This window comes from Rattus norvegicus, chromosome 6, assembly GCF_036323735.1.
Source record: "Rattus norvegicus strain BN/NHsdMcwi chromosome 6, GRCr8, whole genome shotgun sequence".
Classification (NCBI taxonomy): Eukaryota; Metazoa; Chordata; class Mammalia; order Rodentia; family Muridae; genus Rattus; species Rattus norvegicus.
Window position 1 is genome coordinate 85,635,636 of NC_086024.1, and position 15,516 is coordinate 85,651,151.

General features: G+C 38.1%; 1 non-coding gene across 1 annotated transcript; it reads left to right on the forward strand.

Moving 5' to 3' along the window:
* Positions 1-897: 897 nt before the first annotated feature.
* Positions 898-1,001, forward strand: LOC120093311 (U6 spliceosomal RNA). The gene has a single exon (XR_005486415.1). It is a non-coding gene; the product is annotated as a U6 spliceosomal RNA (small nuclear RNA).
* Positions 1,002-15,516: the final 14,515 nt, after the last annotated feature.

A 15,516-nucleotide genomic window follows, 5' to 3' on the forward strand; every position in this document is an offset into this window, starting at 1 on the left:
AACTGTAAATATGAAATATTTTTGCGTGGTAAATTGTATCTTTACACATTTTCTATTCCTATTATTAATTCAAAATATCTATCATGTACTGATAAATGGATTTTAGGTAAGGCAATGACAAACTGAATCTTAAGCACTATTCAGAATGTAGCCCAAGTCTTTACAGTTGGAATGGAGAAAATTCATGTGGAAGCAAAAGACTGTAGGTTACCAGTTACAGTGATAACAAATTCCCAAATGCACAAAATAAGGTAGCATTTTAAGAGATACAATGAAACTCATAATAATCTTACTCTTCCTTTTTTATTAAAATTATTGATTCCTCATTTTGTAAGCAGAATAAATCTCTTTTTTACTTTGGATTGCTTGTTTGATTCAACCTTATCCTGTCAATTACTCAAGTAATATCCTTCAAAAAAAATCAGTCCTGACCTATTTCTCTTCAAAGCTTTCCCAGAAACTTTTGTTCAGAAGTAACATCAGCATTTTAGTACATGGAATGGGGTTCATCACAAACATGCAAATATCTATGTACTTGGAGCAGTGTGTATAATTGTCATTCTATGGTTCTGATACTCTTCTTTCCTTCTTTTTCCATCCATTCTTTCTCTCATTCTTTCTTCTTTCCTTCCTTCTTCCTTCTTATTTCTCTCCCCTTTTTTGTCTCTTTATCATCAATGCCTCAGTGTTGTACATATCGTAGCACAGACATATTCTTAATGATTTCTTTTTGTTTCAAGAAAAATAATCAAATGGAATTCACTTCTTTTCAAGTCAAATATTTTATGATTACCTTGAGAGTAAAAGAAGATGCCCTTTCATGGATATTTGACCATCTCCTTCTTATTACGTGCCTTAAGAGTAGTTTCATTAATACAAAAGATAATGGAATTTATAATGCTTGTTTTGAAAGTACATGTACTAAAATTGGAACAATACAGAGATTAGTAGGATACCTGGTCAAGAAAAACAGGCAAATTCATGAAACAATTCTTATATTTTAGAAACTTTGAAAATACATAACCATTAACTGATATTCATTATTCTTGTCTTATAAACATTCAGATTTAATTAATATATTCTTTGTAATACTGTTGGAGTAACTGAGGATATTTGCTTAGTTTTAAAATGTAGATTCATATTTGATTAAAACTTCCCTTTAACTTTTTTTTTTACTTTTTTTTTGGGGGGGTTGGGTTGGTTTGGTTTGGTTTGATTTTTAGAGACAGAACCACTTTTGTGTAGTCACAGTTATCCAGGACTATCTATCTAGTTCAATAGATCATATGCATCTCAAACTCATAGAGATGTACCTTCCTTTGCCTCCTAATACTGGAATTAAAGGCATGTGCCACCACCATCACCACAAATATTACCACCACCACCACCGCCACCCCAAACTTGATTAAAAGTGTTTGGGGTTGGAGAGATGGCTCAAAGTTTAAGAGCATTGTCTGCTGTTCTAAAGAACTTGGTTTAAATTCCTAGCACCAATGGAGTAAGTTCCAACTCCCCTGAAACTCCAGTTACAGATGATATGACAGCCTCACATATACGTACATAGAGGAAAAACACAAAGTCACATAATTTTTTTCTTAAGGGTCAGATAAAGGAAAAGATTTGAGTCCAGTTAAAGTCCAGAAGCACGAACAACACAGCAAAAATCCTAGAGAAATATTATATATGAGTCTTTAGAATGTAAAATCCCATTTTGTCCTATCTATACTCTTAAAATTCAATTAAAAATTAATCAACTATGCAGAATAAGATCAAATTAAAAAAAACTATAAGTAGTTAGAATCAATACTGGTCCCTTGACATTCTTTTTCTACTCCATATTTTGTGAATGCACTCTCTACATGTTCCTGATAATTCCATGAATGATATTTTAACAGTTGAGTGTTCTAAGTAAACACTATGATAAAGTCAATAAATGGCTATACAACCCATCAATGATAAGCAAATGGTAATTCTAACACATACAGTTTTCTACAAATAGAAAGCAAAGTGTAGAGGCACTATTTTGTGCTGTTTATTATTTAAGTGTTCACACACACATGTACGCACACACACATGCACACATATATGTGTGCCCGCACACGCGCGCATGCACGCATGCACATACACAAACACACACACACACACACACAATGCACACACGCATGCACACACGCATGCACACACATCTATTTTCACCAAGATTGATTCTTTATTTTGGTGACCATTGACAGTGGTGCAATAAAAATCAGTTTCACATATTTCCTTTCCATTTCCTTTGGATTTATACCCAGTTTTCGGTTTATAATTGTATGCTGGCTCTAATTTCAGAGTTTTAAAGAATAGCCTGTACTCTTCAGCCACGGTTATATTTTTTCATATTCTTTCCATCTCAGAACACATCCATGCCAATATTTGTTACTGTTTGATAATAGCTCTTCTTACAGGTGTAATGAATGGTGTGCCCTTTCATTTTACATTTTTTCTAATAAATGGAATAACCACGGAAGCCTTGGAAGTGTCATTCTTTCATCCACACTAGATAGCATGAGAGGTAGTTTTCACACATCTCCTGCTTTTCAGAAGAGAACAGTTGGGGGCTGTTAGATTTATTAGCCTTGTTGCCATCCCCATGCTGGGACTGAAATCTTATTACCATTATATCTGACAGTTCTCCAACAGTGATTAAGAACCGCTTTCCTGGGATATGGCTATATCATGTGACTTTGTAGTTTAATGGAGTGGATAGGCCACCTTTCCCCACTCTGGTTAACACTCCAGAACAAGCTTCTTTTCCAGTTACAGGATGCTAAAGGACACAAAGGCAAAGGCAAGCAGGCATCTTTGTGAAATTTGACTTTTCCACCATCTCAGTGATAAAAGTCATCTGTAGAGAATGGAAACCTCATAGTTTAGTGGGTATTATATCTCTTCTGTTCACGAATAATTTAGTTAGAAACTCAATTTAGTTAGGGCTCATTTTCAGAAAACAAAACATCTCCACCTGCACAATGCTAAGTTTCCATGAACACTGTGTGATAAACCTGCCTTTTTATGTGAATGCTGACAGTCTGGGCTCAAGTTCCCATGCACACAACAGCAAAGGTTCCTACCCTTTAAGCCATCTTTACGACCTGTTCTCTGGACATGTTGTATCTATTTTTTTTTCTGTATTATTCTCTGACTATGAATTTTCGTGCATAATTATTTCTTATTTTCAGCTATTAAGAAAAGCGAACAGACTTTTAAGAAATTCAGCAAGCATTTTATCAAGGATTTCTATGTGTTGATCAAAATCAAATTCTTCATTGATTCATTGTTATAGCAGTTCATGTTTCCTTCTCATTTTCTATTTGACCACGCAATAAAATAAAAATTTAAGCTTAGTGACTTGGTTTTTTTTACTATTTTTGATACTAGTCTTTATTCCAAAGAATTTAACCACTTCTAGTTAGTCCTTTCTTCAACCGTGTGAGTTCCAGGGTGAACCCGGGATTCAATTCAGGTTGTTGGATTTGAGAGCAAGTTCCTTGACTGGGTGAACTAGCTCATTGACCTGGATTCATCTTTATTATATTTTCTCTATCATAATTTCATAAAATGTTCTTAATTTTAGTATATCTCTTCCACAAAAAAGGGAATTAATTCTACTACATTGACCATGGGGGCTCCAACAAATCATTTAACCTCTCTGAATCCTTGATAAGTAGGTATAAGTATGTATTGTATTCTGTGAGTTATGTATTCTCATGGAAGACAGTAATGAATATATATATATATCACTTTCTGTATACATAATGCTTATGTGTGAATGCATGCATGCTGGCATATCATTCCAATTGGTACTAACATTAATTACTGCTCCTAGAGGCTGATAATATAGAACAACTCACTTTTACACACTGCATTACTGATGCCATTGTTTTCTTCTGCTTTTCTGTTTTGACATTCTTTTTTGCACTCTGACATTACACACACACACACACACACACACACACACACACACACGCACGCACGCACAGAGGCACACAAACATACACACACATGCTGACACTCACCAATTTTCTGACCCTCTCATGTCATGACTTAAGTGCAACTCCAGAATCCTTTGGCATGAATCTGCCCTCTAAATTAATTTTTTGTCTTACTCTTTTGAAAACACTTTGAAATAAAAACAAATGCAAAATGGCTTGAGGTCCCTTGAAAATTGAAAGTGAGTTCTAAGTGTGAGCTTTTGAACTCTCATATAACTATTTTTGTCTATCCCTGTGGCAGAAATACTAAAGAGGGTGTTTAATATAAACACTCAGAATAAAGAAATTTAGGTTCATTTTCGAGCAAAGAACGGAACATATTTTGGACTTATTTTGGGTTTTAAATCACCATCTATATTGTACATGGAATTTTAAATATTTTTTCATTAATGAAACATATTCTAGGTGCAGAACACATGCAGAATTTCCCAGGGAAAAAAATCTAAATTTCCCTAACATTGCACTAACAAGGGTTTACATTAAATCTCAGAGTCAGTCATATTGCTTGAATGGAGAGCAGCAGCACTCAGTCCTGAGGGGAATTTCACTCACAGCTTGATGTCCTCAAATGAACACAGTCAAGTGCACAACAGGCCACCTGATATTTCCTGGCAGAATGAGAAATGTGAAGTTCAAAAGAAGGAAGAGGCTTATTCCACTCCAGTTATTTGGTTAAAGTTCACTTGGAGAAATAGAAGATGCCTCATTCAGTTTAATGTATGCAAATGAAGCCCATAGAAGATGATGAAAATCAGAAGCAAAGAACTCCTCAAACTCTGCCTGTGAGACTCAAACAGTTCGGTATGAATCTATAAAACATTGCTGAAGAAATCAAAGAAGACTATGTCAAAGACTGAGGGATGTAGAGGAGCTTAATAATTTGGGATTGAAATTCAGGGGAAAAAAATCAAAGAATTTAAGTAAGTACTAGAGAATATTTCTTTCTTCTACAATATTTTTCATTTCGTTTCAAGTTAAAAACAAGACAAAAAAAGGAAAAATAAAAATACCCCAAACAAACAAACAAACAGAAAGATACAGCCATAGTTGTATTTTCTTAGCAGGGAGATCCTCAGGTGATGTTACATGTAGAACCCTGACCAGACAAACAGAAGGATTGCTATTGGGAAAGCAGAAACCCAAATTTAGCATCCCTTAGGAATCTATCTCCTTATGGTAGTTTTGTTTGTCAGGAAAGAAGATTTTTTAAAGAGGGTCTCTGTTTACAGAGAAAACCAGTACCTTGATTGTCAATCAGCTCCCAAAGGTCAAGTACTTCTTGCAAGGGCTTCTAGTTTGCACTCAATCTGAAAAGCTTTAAGTAGCTCAAAGACCCTCCCTCACCCTGCTTTCTGTCAAATATTCATTTTCCACTATTTTCCATCTCTTCCACTACCCCAAGAGACACTCTTTGGCGCTTTGATCCTCAATAAATCTTTTTTCTGCCCAATAAGTGGTCTAATTCAATGGTTTCACTGCTCCCTTATAATTAGACTGAAACCTGTGACTGGCACTGGGCCCTCACAAAGCACTGTCCTTCCTAACTGAGCTAAACTGATAGTTTGATGCTCCCGGCTCCCTTGGAACAGATCCTTTGCCTGGGTAAAGATTATTTGCTTATGTGGGCTTCTGACACCAACTGTATTTGACTCCAAATCTACAACTCCTCACTTCAGCCATTTTCCTCTTCTGCCTGCTCTAATCTAATTATCTCTCCATGCCCATTCTCTTAAATATCCTCTAGGAGCTGCCTGCCCTGTCTCTCTTGGTTGCTCATTGCAGCCTGCTCTTTTTGTTTCTTGCTCACTGAATTTTTCTCCACAAGTCAAACTGGTACTCCAGGGAGATTCCTTACACCCTATAAATCACCTCAACTTGTAGAAATGGATGGGAGTCTCTCCATTGTGATACAAAACATCTCTCTGACAAGTGGTAATCCCTTCAGGGATACTCTATGACTGAGACTCTCTCCCATAGAACTAACCCACAGTACTCACCCTCACCCTCTCTGTGTCTCTGCTTCTATGCTAATTCTCCACTGTCACCCTGTTAAAGGCATCTCCCTCCCTCCTTTAAACTAACCATGTTCTCTTCCCACTGAAAACTCTACTCCTTAACTTCTCTTGCCTATATCCTATGGGTCTTTTCCTCCTTGAACAACGTTAAGCCTTCCCACCTTTCTTTTTACCACAGTGTGACTTTGAGTGTCCGTATACCTCACACAACTTACCCCATCTGAGGATGAGCTTCCAACTGAAAGAACAGAAAGCCTGGGGATGAGACCTGTAGCAGAACTCAAACTGTACCGACATAGCAGGAAGGATCCCAAGGCTTGTCCTTTGCCAGCGCTACTCCTTAGCTACTTCCTAGCAACAGTCAATCAAAGATAGTCCGATGGTTTCAAATGCACTTGGAGACTGTTTGTGTATAATCCTGCTTCAGAGACCCACCTGTCTGCTTATAATAGACATTCGGTTAGATGCTTGCCAGGCTGGACCACTCCCCTGATTTCTCACTCACCTTCATTTTCTATAAAACCTCTTCCTGAAGAGAGTTCACAGCTACTTCAGGAAACTGTGCTGTAGGTCGGTAGTGAGTGACCCAAAACTTCAGTTTGTAATAAAGAGACCCTAATGTGATTGCATCAGAAAGAGCCCCTTGGTGATCTTTTGGGGTTCACAAATGGTTCCTGGCACAATAGCTTGGCATAAATACAAACTTAACACCAATCTCCATGCCCAGAAAAATCTCACAATGGATTTCCAAATTCCCATTGATCTTGACATATTCGGCCAAGTCATAGGCTAGTACTCTGAGCACCCCTCCTATATTCAGGCTCTTTTTTTTTTCTTCTGCTCTCCATTCTTACTCTATTCATGCAATATGCACAAGGTTTTCCTGGAAAAAACAAACCTTCCAAACTGATAAGGACTCAGAGCCCTTGACTTCTCCTTTTGATTTTGATTTAGAATACATGGCCCTTCCTCTGGACCTCTTCATCTCAACTCACTGGCTGACCCTCTGTGGCCACCTCAGTCTTGCCTCCTCCAGCCCACCCCTCTTCTTTACCTTGACCCTAACTCTATGTCCTCATCACCTCTGGCAGTTCAAATTTGCTCCCATATAGATGGGCTTCATGACCTCAAAAATGTTGCCAGCCCTGATAACATTCTACACATATACATTTAATACCTGATATTTCCAAGTAGTAAAGAGTCTCAGTTCTTTCTCTCCATGCACTTCTAGCTTCAGCAAAAAACTCAGGCATCCCACATAAAGTTATAGCCTCAATTGACATGACCTTCCTGTCCAAGGAAAAATAAATCACGTGTAAAGCCACCCTAGCCCAGGAAGATGATTTCAAATAAAAAGAAACTTCCTATGCTATGGTAGCTGTGGAACTTTTCTGGGTGGATACCTGCTGTAATTATAGATTGATAGTGAGAATCAGTTCCATGACAGGGCAACCCAAAATTAAAGGCTTACTTGCCCCCTGACAGGCCTCCAAAAAGGCCTTTTATGTTGAGAATTATTTTAATAAACTGAGGGAGGTCACCCAGAGTCCAGCTGAAATCCTGCAATATTCCTTCCAGAATCACAGATGCTTTTGTGTCCTGTTTAAAAAAACAAAAAACAAAAAACTAGATCCTAATTCTGAAGAAGGAATGCTTGTCTTCAAGTTCTCACCCAGTCAGCACCTGAGAGTAGAAAAAGCTTAAGGTACTAGATGATGGCCTTCATGACTCTCAGAGAGACCTTTTGGAATTGACATTTAAGGTATTTAGTAGAAAGGAGGAACAAGAAATTATCTAAAAGAAAAGAAGCTTTCACTGACAGTCAAAAGTACCATCCTAGGTCAGCATCCTTGAGGGTACGACCAAATAATGCATCCGTAGCAGAGAATGGCCTTGTCGGGCACCAATGGAAGGAGAAGCCCTTGGTCCTGCCAAGGTTGGACCCCCAGTGTAGGGAAATGTTAGGGGTTTGGAGAGGTGGATGGGAAAGGGAGCACCCTAATAGAAGAAGGGGAGGGAGATAGTATAGGGGGGGGGCTTATGTCTGGGAAACCTGGAAAGGGAATAACATTTGAAATGTAAATAAAAATTATCCAATAAAAAAGAAAAAAGATGGGGTTGGGGATTTAGCTCAGTGGTAGAGCGCTAGGCAAGCAGAAGGCCCTGGGTTTGGTCCTCAGCTCCAGAACAAAAAAAAAAAAAAAAAAAAAAAAAAAAAGATGCGGTACCAATGCACTTCTCTTGGAGCTTGCTTTAAGTGAGGCAACATTGGCTACTGGGTAAAGACCTGCATCTCATTTCACTTGCTTCCAGGACTCTGCCCATCTGTAGACAGGAAGAATATTTGAAGCCTGTCTGTCCTTCTTCATCTCACCAAGGAAAGTCAGTCACCCAATTCCCTTCTCTACCAGAATATCCCACAGATTTGTGCCTGGCAGCTGAAGGCAAATGTTGTGTCTGCCTTCAATCAAACATCTGGATTGCTACTAAGGAACCTAGGATAATTATCCAGGCACTGGGTAAATTCCTGTCATCTTTAATGGATTTGGGAGCTACTTGGTCAACATTTCCTGCTCATTCTAGTAAAATTTATCCTTTTCAGATTTCTGCGATGGTATAGAAGTTGCCTCCAGCCTAGAGCTACAGATCTCCTCTGTTCCATTTTGGGTCACTTCTCACTCCTTCAACATTATGCCTAGTTTCCCAACCACATTATCAGGCATGGATAGTACAGCTAAATTATTTTCCTTTTCTCTTTATACAACTCCTTGTAGAATTGTTCCTCTTATTTTAGTTTCTGAAGTGCCTCCTTGTTCACTGGGGGACACAAATACTTCATTCTATCCTCTTCTACACCATGTCATTGACCTAAAGGTACAGGGCACCCTCTCTACTCTGTTGGCTTTCCATCATTGCCTCATTAAAATCCTATTCCAGGATCCTAGGCCATTACTATCAATGCAATATCTTTAAAACATAGACAAGGTTTGAAATACTCATCTCTTGACTGTCCTAAAACCTCATCCCTGGTTGAGGACCTCAGGGTTATTAACCTGGAAGTCCTTCCTATCCACCCAGTGGTACCTAACTCTTGCACTCTATTCTCTATGGTTTGCCTTTGATGCTTCTTACTTTATCAATCTTTACAATTCCATTAGGCCCATATTCATAAAACCTCTGCATTCAACTGGGAGGACAATGACACTGAAATAGTATTTCTCCTTACTTGCACTGCCCTCCATCAGGCTTACATGTTAACTTCATTTCTCTGGCTATGGTCTGTATAAGACCTTCTTTCTCTTTACCTGTCTCCTAGTTTCTTAGCTGATTATGCGGATGATCTCCTACTATACAACCTATCACATTTGCTGTCAGAACAACATGTTGATCCTTATGTTCCTAATTTTCTAGGAACAAAGACAAAGGATTCAAGGGCTCTCCTACAAATTGTCAAACATCAAGTTTCTTACCTTCAGATCAAGTGTCAAAGCTTTATGCTATCCCCTAACTCTGTAAACTCTATGTCAAATGAAGGAAGTACATGTGGTCCCTCATACTTCTACCATTAAAGAGATTCTCTTCTTCCTTGGTCTTGCAAGTCATCTCAGAACGTGTATTTCCAACTTTGTTGTTTTACTTGACCCTCTATGAGGCAGATAAGGACCCTGTAACTGAGTCTCTCAACTTCACTATGTCTGCCACGCCTGATGTCTCTCACTACCTATAGGCACTCCCGCAGGCTCCTGGTATGGATCTCATAGACCAATTATTTTTCCTATAGACTATTGAAAACTGGGAAGTAACTATGGGAATTTGGGAACAAATAAGAGGATACACCTTTCCCTTATTCCTTGTTGCCAATCTTTTTTTTTAAAAGCTAGATACAACAATTATTTAATGGCATTATTGCCAGGCAGTACAGCTGCTCCCCTCTTAGCCCAGAAAGCTTCAAAGCTTGCATTGGTCTCTCTCTCTCTCTCTCTCTCTCTCTCTCTCTCTCTCTCTCTCTCTGTCTCTCTCTGTCTCTCTCCCTCCCCTTTTACTCTCCCTCTTTCCACACCTACCCAAGGGTCACATAGCACACAAGAGTTTCTGTAGTTTGTCCACTTCTAGGCTTCAACTTTTCATATCATCTTCACAGAAAATCCCTTATGTACCTATGTGATATGTCTTCCCTCAAGGTCTCCAGACAAACACTGCACACCAGGTTGGATGGCTAAATGTGCTTCAAGAACTAGTGGTATTTATAGGATTCCCATCCTTCTAGGAGTGGAGTGGCGTGAGGGGAAGGCTTCTCCAAGGAAGGCCTTCTTCAAGGATTTTAGAGTTAAGGATTTTTTAGGTGATGCTCAAAAACAAAACAAACAAACAAAAAATTCCAACAGCAACCTTCTTAGATGATCTTTCATGAAACAGCTAGCACACATACACACTTTATTCAGGGTGAACAAAGGCTGTATATGAACTGGGGAGGGTGAGAAGGAGCTTTCAGGATGAACATAAACCATTGGCTAGAGCTTAAAGTACTATGAATGCGTCATTTGTATGGAGAAGTACTACTTGCTGACAGGGTTCTTATTGGGAAAGAAGAAGTTGAACTTGGAGGTTTGCAAAGACTATGTGACATTCCTTTGGTAAAAGATTGAGGCTCCCCAGACCAGGTAGAGAAGAGGAAGCCTGAGTGTGAGCTTTAAAACTCTATTTTAGGGTTGGGGATTTAGCTCAGTGGTAGAGCGCTTGCCTAGCAAGTGCAAGGCCCTGGGTTCGGTCCCCAGCTCCGAAAAAAAAAGAAAAGAAAAACAAAACAAAACAAAACAAAAAACTCTATTTTAGCTGCCTGGAAGTGAGTCTTCTACTAGCAGCCTTCAGATGAAGACATAGAACTCTCAGCTCCTCCTGCACCATACCTGCCTGGATGCTGCCGTGTTCCTGCCTTGATGATAATGGACTGAACCTCTGAACCTGTAAGCCAGCACCAATTAAACGTCCTTATAACAGTTGCCTTGGTCATGGTGTCTGTTCACAGCAGTAAAATCCTAAGACAAAGCCCCTCTAAGAAATTGGAGTGCTGCATTTTCACTGAGCTCAGAGAAACTATCTAGACATAGCAGACATCTACCTTAAGTAGAGAGGTGCAACACTCCCAGTCATGATTAGGAGCCTTCATGGCGGCCATAAGTTTGACTATGGACAAATTGGATTATAATTTGTACCAATATCAGTTGATTTCCACCTGTCTGGGCAGATAGCATCCAGAAATCTATCTAGGCCCTATAACTACTCCAAAACTAACTCACCTACTGAACCTTGGTGAGTAGACTCATGAGTCCTAGACTTTCTAACTACTTTAAAGGGTGGGGGTGGCATCTCTTTCTTCCTCAATAAAAACTGATCCTAGTATATGAACCAGACTGGCCAGCAAAGGAAAGATTAATATCATATACAAATTGTTTTAGAAACTGAAGCCTCCATTGGCTGACTACAATGTGAAATCCTCAGTCTGCTCCTCTCTGGGCCCTGGGGTATACTCTTTGAGTCAGTTTTCTCTATGCTTATAAGAATGATTGCTGTCTATACATGTTCCTTCAAGAGAGAATTGCAGAAATAACAAATGGTCAGTAGCGGGGTGTATCTTCTGAAATGTGCTCGGGTCTTCTACCATTGGCTGTTAGCTTGAGCCTGTGCTTTGGACCAGCATTACAGATTCCACTCTTTTTAAGCCCCTGGTCAGCAGGAAATGTGCATAGGAATTGTGTTATCCTCTGTCATCAACAAAAGACTGAAATGTTAGGTGAAAAATAGCAGTGCTGGTGACAATGACAGAGACTGAGTAAATAGAGGAATGTTACTGGACTAGCAGAAACATAAATTCAGCATTTTTTGAAATCATCTAAGGCAGGTTTATTTTGGCTACTTGCTTTAATTTATACCCAGATGTCAACTATTTTGAGCGAGGGCATCTACTTCCGAGTTAGTTTTAACAGCCTGTATCAGCTCAAAGACTCTAACCTGCTAGCTAACATATAAAATCCACTAGTTTTTCTACAATTTTTCTTGTCTTTACTCTAAAAAAGATAGTATTGGCAGTTTAATCCCGAATAATCCTTTCTTCTACTCACAAAATGTTCTACTTAGGCAGTTTCACTATACCCTCATTTAAACAAAGAGTAATAACTATCTTCGACATTTTGTCTGAATTATTGCCATTTCATCCAGTAAATTTTCTGTTTATATTTTTATTGAATTTTAAGTAGTAAAATAATAAATAAGGTTTGAAAACTAAAATGTATACATTTGAATTGCTATTTTGCCCTTATAAGAACAACACATGTATTACATATTTATATATTTCACCTTCTAATGATCCTTTAAACTTTTTACTAAGTTGTATATATTTGTTTCTTGTTTCATCTCTTACTTTCCTTTCTTCTTTCTCTTTTTCCTTTTTTTCAGAGGTTTTGTATTGACCATGTTGATCTCAAGCTCATTCTTAAGAGCTGAGAATGAGTCTGATTTAATCCAGTTGAATATATATCAATTACCTGGCCAAGAAACCCCACCCTTCCATGAAAGACAGATCTATCTTAATCATGTGGAAGAGAAAGGAGGAATAACTCTCTCTTTAATTACATAGGATACTTTTTCTTCCCAGAACTCCTGGTCCCTAATGCACTTTCTTCTTGTCCTCCTGGAAGCTTTGACAGATATGCCCGGATTTCTGTCTTATAATTTAGAAAGCCATAACTTTCCTCCTTTATTTCTCTTTTATTTCTCTTACTCCTTCTTTGGATGCTGCTAGAGGCCAAGTATGCTTTTTTCTGGTCCTTTTTTTTTTATTTGACTAGCCATTTTTATTCAAGATATGATACAACTGTAAGTTACGTAGAATAATAAGCTGAATATGCCCCTTTCTCCTTAACTTTTTCGTTATGTTGTCTCATGCAACAATAGAAACCTTAATTAAGAGAATACGGTACCAGGATTATGGAATATTGTTGTTATAGAAATGAGCATGTTTAGGGAAAAGGTTGTGGAAGGAGTTTGGATCATTAAGCTAGAAAAACCATTGAATATCAAAAGCGCAGGGAAATGTTCTTTGAATTTGAAGATAAGAATATTGAGATCAGTATAGAAAGTCATGGCTTATGAAGATTCAAATGGAAATTTCAAGGTTCTATAAAGGCAATTTGCTATTTTTAATTAAGAATCTGTCATTTTGGTCAGCTGGTCTGAAGAATCAGCCAGGATAAAAAGATTAAGAAGAGACCAAGACCACTGAAGTGAAAGTGTTCTATTACTTAGATAATTGATGTGGTTAGGTGAAGCTAAAAATTAGCAATGATTTAAAAGAGAATAGCACCACTTAGGTGAAATATTCTGGGCTGTGTTTCCCAAAAACACAGAGAAGCTATGTTACAAAGTTGGCCAAGGCTGTGTCTTGTGTTGGCAGTCAGACTTGGTAAAGCGAGTTATCCAGGTGGCAATAGTTTTGAAGGCATGAAGGGGTCATGCAAAGCAGCTGAGGCTTGGCACAGGGAAGTTTCAGAAGAGGTCATCGATGAAGGCGTGGCTTCAATGGTAGTTGTAAACACAGGACTGAAGGGGTCATATAGAGAAGTTGAGGTTTGGCACCATGAAGAATGTTCATGAGAGGCTATTGGTAAAAGTGCAGCCCATTTTCTAAGAGGGTACCCTCATTTTAGAGATGTCAGTACCATGGGATGAGACCAAAAAGAGCAGCAGCAATAGGGTAGAACCAGATGTAGCCTAGTAGACAAACTGCATGTGATACAAATAGCATGGCTGGAGGACTGACTTAAGTCTTTTGGAACAGTTCAGACAATCATGAGTGGATCCCAGACACTGGACAGTTGGAGTTTGGATTTGCTTTGATTTGATTGTGACTGTGTCCTGATTTTTTTCTTTTGAAGAAAGAAAGTATTTGATTTATTTTTTATTTTACTGGAGCCCACAGTTGAGAGACTTTGAAATTTAAAAGAGTTTGGGTTTTAAAAGAGATTGGCTATTTTAATTTAATGTGTTTCAATTTGTAAAGACTGTGGGACTTTTAAAGTTATTATATTTTAGATGTGAGATCATGGGGATGAATAAAAGTGAAGAGTTTTGGCTTAATGGTGTGTTTGTGTGTCAAGTTGACAAGAGGTCAGGTGGACTGACTGGTTTTTATATTTTTTGACTCAAGCTAGAGCCATCAGAGAGGAAGGATATACAATTGAAAAAACGCCTCTATATAATCCAGCTCTGAGTGACTTTCTTAATTATTAACTAGTGGCTGGTGGTCCTAGATTTTATACGAAAGCAGGCTGAGTAAGCCATGTGAAATAAGTCAGTAAGCATCACTCCTCTCCTCCATGGCCTCTTCTTCATAAGTACCTCTGTCCAGGTTCCAGTCCTGACTTCCTTAGGTGGAAGTGTAAGCTGAATAACCCCTTACCTTCCCAGTTTCCAAAAGAAACCTAACTAAGACACTCTTTTCTGCTTATCCATCATGGGATCACCGTCATGTCAGCTTAACTCAAATAGGAAAGATTTTTCTTTTTTTCCTCTACTCCCAGTTTATAATTTAGTACTGTGGTGTGTGTGTGCTTTCCATCTTTCCTTTCAGTTTTCTTGTAAATTGTTTTTTTAAAGGACAGAGAACTCCAAGCAGGACCTTTCTCTGGTTACATGTTATGATTCTGCTGGGATAACCTAAAATTTATGATTGTACCTTAACATTCTTAGTGCTAGCATTATAGGAGAACACTGCTGCACTCAGGTTATATACTGCTGGATGTGAAACCCAGGCCTTTGTGCACTGTATGCAAACATTCTACCAACTGAATTACATCAGCAGCTTAATTCATTCTGTGATGGAGATTTTGTTGGCTTTAGACTTAAAAGTAATGATGTAAATACATCAAGATAAGATTTGGCAGACATTAGATTTTAAGAAGACAATGCATTTAACTTTAAAAATAGTTCATATATTTTAAGTTAATTAAAATATTTTTATTCATTAGATGTTCCATGCCATCAAACTAGAAGTCTAGATGATTAAAAATAATTGAAATAGAGAATTCTGACTATAGTATGCCTTTCTGTTATGGTTATAAACAGTAGTCTTCTCATGGTCAGCTTTGTAATCAATCTGCTGTTTTCTCAGTGGCATTCAAAACAATACTGCAACTATTAGGACTTAAATACAAATTGAAAAGCAGACAAAGCATGTGGACTTTGTGAGGATCTTAGAACTTTATGGTTCAAAGATAAATTTGGTAGCTCACTCTCCCAATGCTTTCCCTTAAGGAGCAAATACAAGATCCAAACTCAGTAACTTCCTTAAAATCGTCTTTACTTTTTTCTACCTTATTTATAAAACTTTAGTTTGAAGGTTTTTTTTGGTATATTATTGTGACATCTTCTCAGCACCTTCCAGGTTTTATAGCTCTTATGGATAAGTACATGTG